General features: G+C 43.3%; 1 protein-coding gene across 1 annotated transcript in view; it reads left to right on the top strand.

Moving 5' to 3' along the window:
- The first annotated feature begins 701 nt into the window (after positions 1-701).
- The window catches only part of THPO (thrombopoietin), a 274091-nt gene continuing 262545 nt past the window's right edge, over positions 702-12247 (top strand). The window contains exons 1-2 of the mRNA XM_078667860.1: positions 702-2286; positions 2577-3604. The gene's annotated coding sequence lies outside the window, so the exon portion shown is untranslated. The remainder of the gene's footprint in view (positions 2287-2576; positions 3605-12247) is intronic.

Raw genomic sequence — 12247 nt, forward strand, 5'->3', positions numbered from 1 at the left:
CCTTTGACGGCCCCCCTAGTTTTTTCATCCCACTTAAAGACCTGGGTAGGGCACAAAGACATAAAGTCTATGGTGGGAACTCCAGTCAGAAGGAAAAGTGCATAAAAGGGCGGGATCCCACCGCTGCCTGCACAGGCCGAGGACTTTCCTCTCTCCAACCCAGGCTCAGTCTGAGGGTCAGTCACCTCGCCTGCAACCACCGCACAGGACTTCGAACTCGACGTCAGCGACTGTTCCCTTTGCATTTTTGAAGAACATTGTGTGTGATTAACGCAGCTGTCACTTCAACATCAAGGCCCCGGGCTCCAGTTTGCAAGAGTCAGAGTGAGCGTTTGTTGAACGTTGTTCGCATCCAACGCGCCACCACATGTGGAAATTGTTACGTCCATGACTTTATCTTTTTTACCGGTGTAATAAAGCCTCGCCGTTTTTTTATTAGTGCAGAAACAGGCACGTTTTTTGACTCGTTACCCTGGCTGTGGTTGTTGCATAGAACCGGCCCGTTTGGACTTTACGCAGTCTCGGATATGTAAAAGTGACTTTATCTTTTTTAGCGGTGTAATAAAGCCTCGCAGTTTTTTATTAGTGCAGAAACAGGCACGTTTTTTTACTCGTTACCCTGGCTGTGGTTGTTTCATAGAACCGGCCCGTTTGGACTTTACGCAGTCTCGGATATGTAAAAGTGACTTTATCTTTTTTAGCGGTGTAATAAAGCCTCGCAGTTTTTTATTAGTGCAGAAACAGGCCCGTTTTTTTACTCGTTTCCTTGGCTGTGGTTGTTTCATAGAACCGGCCCGTTTGGACTTTACGCAGTCTCGGATATGTAAAAGTGACTTTATCTTTTTTACCGGTGTATTAAAGCCTCGCAGTTTTTTTTATTAGTGCAGAAACAGGCCCGTTTTTTTACTCGTTCCCTTGGCTGTGGTTGTTTCATCGAACCGGCCCGTTTGGACTTTACGCAGACTCGGATATGTACAAGTGTAAGGCGCGCGCTGGGCGCGCGGCCAATAATTCCTCATTATTACCTCCCTCTGCATCTGAAGCTTTCAGAGTTTTATTGCCTGTCAAGGCACAGGAGCTGGTAGCCCCGGAGGCTCCCGAAAGGAAGTCGGTTGCTTCACAAGTGGCTGTGCACGCTTCTGGCGCTGAAGAGACAGGGCTCGGCCTACGACTGCTCCGCAAGAGACTGCTGAGCTGCCAGGAGGGATGTGAGCGCACGTGGTGACGAGAGGGAAGCTGTAGGAGGTTTAAAAGGAGGCGGCAGTGTCCTTTGCACGTCAGGCGGAGACGGCAGGGGTTGGACCAGAGAGGAGCAGGAGAAAGTGACCGCAGGAACTGCAAGAACGAGGGACTGACACCTCCCGCAGGAGCGAGACTGCTGGAGTGCAATCGGTTCAGACACACCGCAGAGGAATCCGACGCTGAGAGACCTCAGGGAGGCCACTGGGCACAAGAGACCGGGGATATTGCGAACACCAAAAGAGACGACGACTGCCCAAAACTGGAATATAGCTGAACAGGAGTAACTTCAAAGCGGCAGACAGCAGGGGAGCTGTCTCTTCCCACAAATAGCAGAAGCAAAAGCCCGCAATTCGACCTCCTTGCAGGAGAGTGCAGTTCTGCACGTGCGAGAGGAAGTACTCTTTTCACAAGAGGGAGAGAGCGTTTCACCACTCATTCACAAGAGAGCGCAGAACTGAAAACATCAGAGGAACTCTCTTTTTTTCACAATCAGCAGAGACTGCCAGGGCACCGTGGCACGCATTCACTCACAAGACGCTGCAGAGCTTCAGACACCATGGTCTTTTGCACAATCAAAAGAGACTGCTAGGACAACATTTACCCTTTCTTAAGAGACTGCAGAGCTTCAGGCGCCATAGGAACTGTCTTTTACACAATCAGAAGAGACTGCCAGGACACCATTTACCCCATTCTCCAGAGACTGCAGAGCTTCAGACACCCAGGTATTTTGCACAATCAGAAGAGACTGCTCTTGCACAAGTTAACCCATTCTCTAGAGACTGCAGAGCTTCAGAAGCCATAGGAAGTGTATTTTACACAATCAAAAGAGACTGCCAGGACACCATTTGCCCCATTCTCTATAGACGTCTGTGCTTCAGACACCATGGTCTTTTGCACAATCAAAAGAGACTGCTATTGCACAAGTTAACCCATTCTCTAGAGACTGCAGAGCTTCAGACGCCATAGGAAGTGCATTTTACACAATCAGAAGAGACTGCTTGGTCACCATTTACCCCATTCTCCAGAGACTGCAGAGCTTCATTAGTCATAGGTAGTGCATTTTACACAATCAGAAGAGACTGCTTGGTCACCATTTACCCCTTCTTAAGAGAAGGCAGGCTTCAATCACCGAAGTAATTGCTAGAGACTGCAGAGCTTTAGAGGTCATAGGAAGCGTATTTTAGACAATCAGAAGAGACTGCTATGGTACCATTTAACCCCTTCTTAGGACTCTGCAGAGCTTCAGACACCACAGTCTTTTGTACAATCAAAAGAGACTGCTATTGCACAAGTTAACCCATTCTCCAGAGACTGCAGAGCTCTAGGCGCCATAGGAACTGTCTTTTACACAATCAGAAGAGACTGCCAGGACACCATTTACCCCATTCTCCAGAGACTGCAGAGCTTCAGACACCCTGGTCTTTTGCACAATCAGAAGAGACTGCTATTTCACAAGTTAACCCATTCTCTAGAGACTGCAGAGCTTCAGATGCCATAGGAAGTGTATTTTACACAATCAGAAGAGACTGATAGGGCATCATTTAACCCCTTCTTAAGAGAGACTGACAAGTTCAGTCAGACATCACCTGGACTGTGTTTTACACAGTCAGCAGAGACTGCCGGGGCACCATTTTACACACTCATCCACAAGACACTGCAAAGCTTCACTGACCAAAGGAACTGTCCTTCCGCACAAGAAGCACAGACTGCTGGGAAACTCACGCATTCACAAGAGACGCCGGAGCTTCGAACACCAGAATATCCAGCCCTTTCCTGGCGTAGCAGAGACTGCTAGACTGCGCCTCACCATTGCCAGAGAGACCGCAGCGCCTGGAGCTCAGCGCCTCTGATAGTGGGCGTCGGGGAAGCCGGTTCACACTGGCAGAGAGAGGCTTTTTCACAAGAGCCGCGGGTAACTGGGCTTCCTCTGAGACAGTTCCCACAATCCTCGAGTGCTGTCACTACTACCACGTGCCGGAACGGTCAGTGGTATCACAGCCAACGCAAACCCCGTTCATGAGAAATCAGTCAGCTGCACCACTTTTCACAAGCGAGTGCACGACTTTTAAAGTATTGTTAAAATGCTGAGTTCCAAACACAGGTGGAATTGAACTGAGGGGATGCGGGGTTTTTGGTGAATATACCTGCACCAGGGAAGGGCAAAGGTGCAAAATGCGAGCCCGGTCTTGATTTCACCAGAGAAAACAGTCGCCGAAGGGGAGAAGCCTCGCATATGTTGTTGGAGGCAAAAAGGACGCTCAACTCATGGAAGGAACTTTTAATTTCTGAGTCCCCTGAGAACTTTGGGTAATTCCACACATCTCCTGACACACCCCCAGCACCAAATCACCTCCACAGGTGCGTACCTTTACAATGCAAATACATTTTTTTGTGATGGAATTATGATTTACAGGAAAATGACTCGTTTGTATGTAGCGCCAATACTGCATCTTTCCGGTTTCTAAGCACCCCGATGGCCAGATTCCATATAATGTGCCTGGTGTAACAACCCATCAAATGCACTGTTGCACTGTATTTGTTGATTGTGTAATAGCACGCCGATTTTATTCCCGTCCATACTATACTATTTGCAAATTTTACAAAAGGGACAAAAATAGAGAATGCAACTTGTGAATCAGTGAACCAGTCGCTAAACCGACATCGGATTCATTTTGAGTGTAAGAACGTTTTTAAGAATGAAAAACACACCCCAATCATGAAGAAACTTTGATTGAAAAAGGAAGCCAAATTATTTTCACAATTTATGCTGCACATGCAATAAACATGAATTTGTCCTTATGCTGTAAAATGTGTACCCATTTCTAAAATTGACAAAACTGTATTTCTTTATTGTGCATTAGTTGTTGAAAGCAGTCAATTGTTTGGTCGATTGTTGCCTCCTCCTGTACTTTTGGCCTTGGTGCCACTGCACCTACTGCACCATTCAAATCAAGTCCCTTTTAACTGCACGGTAACTGCAACTCTGACTGCTTGTTTAGTAGACAAATATAGCAATTTTATGTGTTTAGAGGAGTTCTGACAACTGTTGGGCCTGGATCTACTGCACCTGCTGCACCATTCAAATCATGAATCCAGTGCCAGACAGATAACTGCACTTGTGACTGCCTGTTCAGTTGTAAAATATAGCAATATTCAGTGTTTAGTGGGGTGCCTGGAGCTTTTGGCCCGGTGCAACTACAGCTGCTGCACTATTGAAATCGTAACCCTAGAGCTCACTAGATAACTGCACTTGTGACTGCCTGATTGGTTGTAAACTATATCAATATTAGTTGTTTATAGGAGTTCCGATAACGTTTTGGCCTGGTTCCACTGCACCTGCTGCACCATTCAAACAATGACCCTGTTGCCTGCAAGATAACAGCACTTGTGACTGCCTGTTTGGCAGTAAAATATAGCAATATTTGGTTTTAGTGGAGTTATGAGAAGTTTTGGCCCCAGTGCCACTGCACCTGCTGCACCATTTTTATCAAGCCCCTTTCAACTGCAAGGTAACTGCAATTGTGACTGTCCATATAGTAGTAAAATATAGCATTCATTCAAATAATCTTTATTTCGGTTGAGGACCTTAAAAGATACAAAATACAATCAATAAAAAACATGATTACGGCTATGTGTATCATCATTGGACTAAAAAGTACACAATTGCGTTTCATGAAAGCTAAAAACATGATTAAAAAGGGGTAAAAAGATTAGATTAATATTTTACAAGTTAAAAATAGTGTACAATCGGAACACAAATTGCAAACATCGGGCTAGACCAGACAGAACATTATCCTTGGGAATTGTTAATAAATCACCAGCGCCTACGCCACATGGCATGTAAAGAACAAGAAGCTGAGAATACAACAGGTAGGGAAGTATCACATTTTAGGATCCTAAGTGCCTGATGGTACTGCTTGAACCCCAAGTTTCTGCACAGTTGGACAAGCCATCGCTGCCTAAGAGGCTTGTAGGATGAACAGAAGAAGAAAACATGGGGCTCAGACTCCTCCTGTGCACCACACGCTGGATATTCTAGCGACTTAGGGGCTCATTATGATCGCGGACGGACTTGAGTCCGTCCGCGACCATCGAGGAGGAGGGAACCTCCGCATGACCTGCGGAGTTCCCTCCTGTGCAATTAGGACGTGACCGCCACCCTGGCGGTCACATCCTCTATTTTTACGATTGCGGCGGGTGCGGCTTCAAGCTGCATCCGCCGCAATGTTAAAAATGCATACATTGCATTTGTATGCAGAAAGCGCCAGGCACCGCGCGGTACCTGCCGATTTCTGCATACAAATGCAGGGGGGTGCCATAGGTACCCCCCATGTGCACCCCCCACCCCCCCTTCACCCAGGGGAACCGCAACGGGCCCCCGCAGTGAAGCTCCGTATGCTTTTCCATGGCGGAAAACCCGCCGTGGAAAAGCATTTCTTTTTGGGCATCCGAATATGGCTGGCGGTGTCTGAGAGACACCGCCACCATATTAGGGCTTTTCCGCCGCGGTTGTAAGCCAACGTGGCGGAAAAGCTGCGGATGTAAAACTGGACCCACCAGCCATCCTAATGTGGCGGTGGGTCTTTGGTGGGTCCGCTGCGGTTTTCCGTATCCTCCGGGCCGGCGGTGGCTTCCGCCGGCCCGGAGGATACGGAAAAACCGGTATCCTAATCTGCCCCTAAGTGTGAGACCATTTATGGGAGAAAACCCTAAGTGGTAATGTACCATGTCTAAATTGTACATAGAGTTTCCTCGCTCCACTGGGAAAAATCTCATCCAAAAATGGCTCAAGTTTGTACTTCTCTTTGTTGCTCAGAAACTCTAAAGTTAGGGAACCCAGCATAGAGTTGGAGAGGATATCCGCCAGCTGATGGTTGCGATGGAGTTTCACCAAATCAGCAGGGGACACCTCCTTACAAGCAACTTCAGGGTTGCTCCAAAGATCCGGGTTACCTAACCTCTTACTCTCATTTCTTATATAAGCAAACCATTGGATTTTGTCAGTCCCAGGGTGTCCCTTGAGTTCTTTAACTTCATCTCTAAAATACCTCAGTTCTGGGGTTACCCATAGTCTACGCCAGTATGTTAAAGGGCGTAGGCCAATTTCTTCATCTATGGGTCTAATACCTAGATCCAATATTAAAGGGATAAGGGGAGTACTGATTGGGAGAGTCAACAAGGATCTCAAAAAGCAGCTTTCTGCCTTGAGGATATATTCGGTCGAACAATGTCCCCACAGTTCTGCAGTTCACAGTAATATGGCTCCCCTGGCTTGCGCTTTGTAAATTTCCAGAATGGAGGCAACTGGTTAAGAGGGGGATTCCCTGTGCAATTTTAAGACACCTCCTGTGGTCTGTACCAGCCTAAGTTTATCCTTGGCTATCTGGGGGCCCCACTCCATATTATCGGTAAGGGTAATACCCAAATATTCGAATACAGTTACCCTATCCAGAGTGATACCGTTTACAGAAGGGTTGGGACGGGTGATCTTTGGTGGGTTACAGATCATGTACTTTGTCTTTAAGGTGTTAATCTCCAACCCCCTTTTCTCACAAAAGCTGGAAATACTGTCTAGGGCACCCTGTATTCCCATCAGGGATTTGGACAGTAGAAGGGTGTCTTCGGCAAACATTAATGCCACTACCTGCTCGTTTCTTAGCTTGGGAGCATCGATGTCTTTGGCCCCCTTAAGATGAGCAATTAGGGCATTGATGAAAAGACAAAAAATGGTGGGCGCTAGGACGCATCCCTGTCTCACTCCTCTATTGACCAAAAACCTAGGTGTCAGGGCAACCCTATAAATATAGCAATATTGTGTTTAGAGGAGTTCTGACAACTTTTGGGCCTGGTGCCACTGCACCTGCTGCACCATTCAAATCATTAACCTTTAGTCTGCAATGTAACTATACAATAACTGCACTTGTGACTGCCTGTTTAGTACTATATATAACAATAGTAGGTGTTTAGTGGGGTGCCTAGGGCTGTTGGTCCTGATGTCACTCCATCTGCTGCACCATTAAAATCATGACCCTGTTGTCTGCAAGGTAACTGCACTTGTGACTGCCTGGTTAGTAGTAACGTTTACCAATATTCTGCGTTTAGTGGGGTTCCTGGTGCTTTTGGCCCCGATGTCTGCTGCACCATTCACATCATTACCCTCTTGTCTGCACGGTAACTGCACTTGTGACTGCCTGTTTAGTAGTAAAATATAACATCACTCTTGTATATTAACTTTCTTTTTAACGTGCAATGTTTATCACAACATGTAATATTTGATCATAATGACCAAGTAGATTAAGTTGAATAAATCAATCTTAGAATGCCTACAGAGTGCAAAGAAAGGCACTGAGGCACGAAGACGAAATGCCACAAACCGAGCCATAAAGGAATGTGATGCATAATATTGGCCTCCGGGCCTTCAACATAGAATCATCTGCTTTACACAACTAAGTAATACAAAGCAAGCATTCTAACATACTGTTAGAAGCTGTCTTCCTTTACCGTGGGAAAAGATCTTCTCTTGACAGTGAATGGGGTTTAAACAGTGTAAACAGCTTCGGTAGAAGTATTACAAACGTGTGCAGACAAGGGAAGTTCACAAAAAAAAAGTTCCACACAAAAACAAATGAACACAGTAATTTAAGAAATGAGAACTGATAAGAGCTCCCGTTTAAGATATATTAAATACAAGAGATTTTGCAAGCACAGTGCAAGTGCTGTGCAGGTGAAACCTAAAAATCTCATGTTATTTTATTGTGCTTGTGCCGTGGCATAAGGTCCAGAAGGCAGACAATCAGATCTAATAATTGTTGCCTACCCGTCCAGTTGGAAAGGCGGTCTGCTATTTTCACCCAGAAATTCCTGTTTGCCATGCCTTACCATAGCATGTGTGGAAATGTGGCATCAGGTTTGGAGTATCTGTGGCTCTACTTCTCCCACTAGGGATGACAACCAATTTTTAGCCACAATTTTAAATCCCTTCATATTTACAGAGCATTATAAAAAATATATATAAATATATATTTTTTAATGGATTTATACTTTACTAATCCGCTAACATTATTACATTTTCTAAACAGTCATAGACCACAAGAGTGGGCGTCAGACCTCAGGTTAAGAACTACTGAATTAGAAGTGAGTTTTCAAAAGAAGGCTTGACAATTCTGAGAGTATTATACATCTACCTATATTGTTAAAATAGTAAATCACGAGTATTGTAATCTCTTGCTAACTAAAATAATGAACAAGATTCAGGAAAGCCAATAGGTCTGAACTCCATTTTCATGTATACATGAGATCTTCCGGCTTTTCCTATCCTATAGGTAAGAATCTAAACACCACTATATTTAAATTTGATATAGTGTCAAATGCATACTCGGCCTGTACAATGCATTATGGGGTGCCCCGGTATACATGTGTCTTTTACAAACATATAACACTGGGTAGCCTACAATCCATGTATAGAACCCCAACTCTAATCTCCTCATTACAGTTGAGTTGTGATCTCTCTAGTCACCTGTAATAAGAAAATGTAGTGACTGTAATTTGTTATAACAGTGTAGCTCAGCAAAACAATATTTGTAAGCATAAGGCCAAGATTAGGAGTCCCCTCCCCTCAGTAGGAAAGGGCATTCTGTGACTCCCCCGTCCATTTTGTACCAGAATTGAAAGAGGCAATGGACATCTCTCGAGCTCTGTGTCACAGATCCCATAATTTTAGTAAATTCTGTGTACATCAAGTACCTTATACAGAACTTTTTTTGTGTGACATTTGACTCCTAAAAAGTAGGGGTATATAAGAAGATGATATCAAAACCTTTTGATATTTGTTTCAGTGTTGGTTTGTGTGCGTTAGTTGTTCCTTGCTGGGGGAAACAACATTTACAACGCAAATTTTACAACGCACTACCATTACAACTAAACTTTTACAACTCAACATCCATTACATCGCATGCCATTACAACGCAACCATTACAACGCAAGACACTACAACGCATACCATTACAACGCATGTCATTACAACGCATACCATTACAACGCATAACATTACAACGCATAGTACCCTTACACTTTCCAACACTTACCCTACTGTTGCACCCCCTGGAGTTAGAATAGTAATTTTTACCCCTACACTATCCAACACTTACCCTACTGTTGCACCCCCCTGGAGTTAGAATAGTAATTTTTACCCCTACACTATCCAATACTTACCATACATGCAATGTAATGTTATGCGTTGTAATGGTATGCGTTGTAAAGGTAGTATGCGTTGTAATGGAATACGTTGTAAAGGTAGTTTTAAAAAATGTGTTGTAATGGCATGCGTTGTAATGGAATGCGTTGTAATAGATGTTGCGTTGTAAAAAATGCATTGTAAATGTATGAGTTGTAAAAGTATGCGTTGTAACGTCATACATCCCTTGCTGGTGTTAAAGGAACAGAGGATTCTCCACTTAAGAGCTTTTATTGACAGTTTTAATCTTACAGGTTTGAGTCTCAGTGAAGTGTAGTTTCTGGTAAATGTGTCTGCGGCAAATGGTCCATTGACACAGCCCGCCTTGGATAATCTGGCTGGGCAGGGCCCTTTCGAAAGGGAGGACTACAGGTACCTTATGTCCTTCGGTAACCGCAGGCCCGGTGCTTAATTTAAGCTGGTGGCTTGGGCACTTAATTGTCAACACCTGCACTTATTACACTCATTCACTTTGTGGCATTGTTTGTCTAGTTTAGAGATAAGCGCAACAACAGTTGTTCTTAATTCAATATATAATAAAAATGACTAATAACTTATGCCACAGCCATTCTTACAGCTTTAGGGACCTAGAATAGTCTGAATTGTCACACTTGTAGGAGTGTGAAGGTTAGTAATTGTGTTGGTAGTGTCATTGGCTGCGTCGGCAGGGTCAAGGGGTAAGGGTTGGTGTAAGCTACAGTGACCTCCTAACGAGGACCCTGGCACTTATTTGTTTACAAATTAAGCTCTGCACAGGCCTGTAACATGCAGAAATTAATAAAAAGAATGTGTGTTCTTTGTGTGTATATTTTAGGTCGAAGCCTACCAGACAGCACAGACTGGTTGCAAAGACATATTGCGGACATGCTGAAGGCTTACGTAGAAATGCGTTCCGCACTTTGATTAACATGGGCTTTGTGTTTTGTATCTCACGTTTGCTTGGGTTCTTTTTGCCGGCTTTATTTCTTTTAGGACCATCCGACATGTATCAGTCCCTTCTGTGGAGTATAGCCTCTTTACCACCTTCCTGACTGGCTCCTTGTATTCTTCTATGAGTGATCCCTTTACAAGTACTCTCTGTAATCTTTTTCGTGAGATACTCCATGAGAGTGCTTGTGTTTTCAGCTGTCTCCCATGTATGATAGTTCACATGTTTTATTGCTTTTCCTGCGCATGACTGATTCTACTTAAACCTGGAACTATGAGTTAATAAAACACTCATGCCTGTGACCATGCTGGAGTTCAGCCGTTGAATGAGTAATAAAGAGCCCTTTAAGGTTTGTATATATCTTGGCATATGTGTTGTACTTCAAAGGCAGAGGCCGCATGCCAGGCTATGTTTTGTGGCAATTAGTTTTTTATTCTTTTTTGGTCAGGTGTTAGCCAAGACCTTTTGATTTTATTAAAATAATATGTATAAGATACTTATTTGAAGGGGCTTTCAGCCACCTCTCTTCATCCATTGGTCTGCTATTGTGTCATTCACATTTTTCTTCCGCCCACTACAGCATACAGCATGGGCACGAGTCATCTCACTTAAGCCACTGGTGACCTTCACCTTTAGTGACTGGATTTTGCTGTTTCACAAAGAGCAGCACATCCACACACAAGTTCCCTTTACTGCCAGTGCTTTTGTTTTTGCATTGTCATTTCTTTACTGTTGCCTGATGTGATAGCAGAATGCCTTGAAATGAGCAAACAGCACATTCCAGCTTTATCAGTTCCTGTATCCTGCCAATGCTGTTGTATTGTTTTTACATTGTCGTTTCCTTAGTGTTGTTTAGTGAGATAGCAGAATGTCTTGAAGTGAGCACTCAGCACATTCCAGCTTCATCTGTTCCTGTCTCCTGCCAATGTTGTAAATGCCTTTTGAAGTGGACTTTCATTACCGGACTGCTATTTCATTTACACAATGCCATATCGTGTTCCTGAACTCATATTCACCAATATTTGATAATAAACTTTTCCCAGGAGATAAAGCCAAATGTTACTGTATTTAATTTGGCGCACACTTGTAACACTTTTATTTAAATCTAGGTGCGCTGTAATTTTGGTTTTAGTATCCAACGTTTTATAATATGAACCGTCTTTCCATCTTCTTTATTTTATTTTCCCATACTTTTCTCTTTCTTCTTACCTTCTTTCTTTTTTCCCTCTTTCTTTTTGCCTTCTTTCCATTTCTGTTTCCTTTGCTCGTTTTACCCCCTTTATTTTCTTTCTTTCTTTCTTCCTTCTCTTCTGTCTATTTTCCCATCTTTCTTTTTTCTTTCTTTCTTTCTCCTTCCTATTTTCTTTCTTTTTTGTCTTATATTTTTTCTTTCCTTTCCTTCACTTCTAATCTTCTTTCTTTTTTGCATCTTTCTTTTATTCTTTCTATCGTGTTTGCATTATTTCATGCCTTGATTCAGTTTTCAGTTTTTCTTTCTTCTTTCCTTCTTTTTCTTTTCCTCTTGCCTTTTTTCCTTCTTTCTGGTTTTGACTTCTTGCCTTCTTTGCTTCTCTTTCCACTTCTTTCTTTCCTTCGTTCCCCTTTTATGTCTTTTTCCTTCTTTTTTGCTTTCTTTCTTTTCACCTTATTTCCTTATATCTTCCATTTTTCTTTTCTGCATTCTTTCCTTTTTTCTTTTTTGCCTTTTTCCCTATTTCTGAGCTTCTTTCTTTCCTTTTTCCTGTCTTTCCTTTTTCTGTTTGTTCTTTCCTTCTTTCTGTTCTTTCTTTCCTTCTTGCCTTCTATCATTTTTTCTATACATTTTTGTTTCTTTTGGTTTTATT

The sequence above is a fragment of the Lissotriton helveticus genome, chromosome 11 (assembly GCF_964261635.1).
Source record: "Lissotriton helveticus chromosome 11, aLisHel1.1, whole genome shotgun sequence".
NCBI lineage: Eukaryota > Metazoa > Chordata > Amphibia > Caudata > Salamandridae > Lissotriton > Lissotriton helveticus.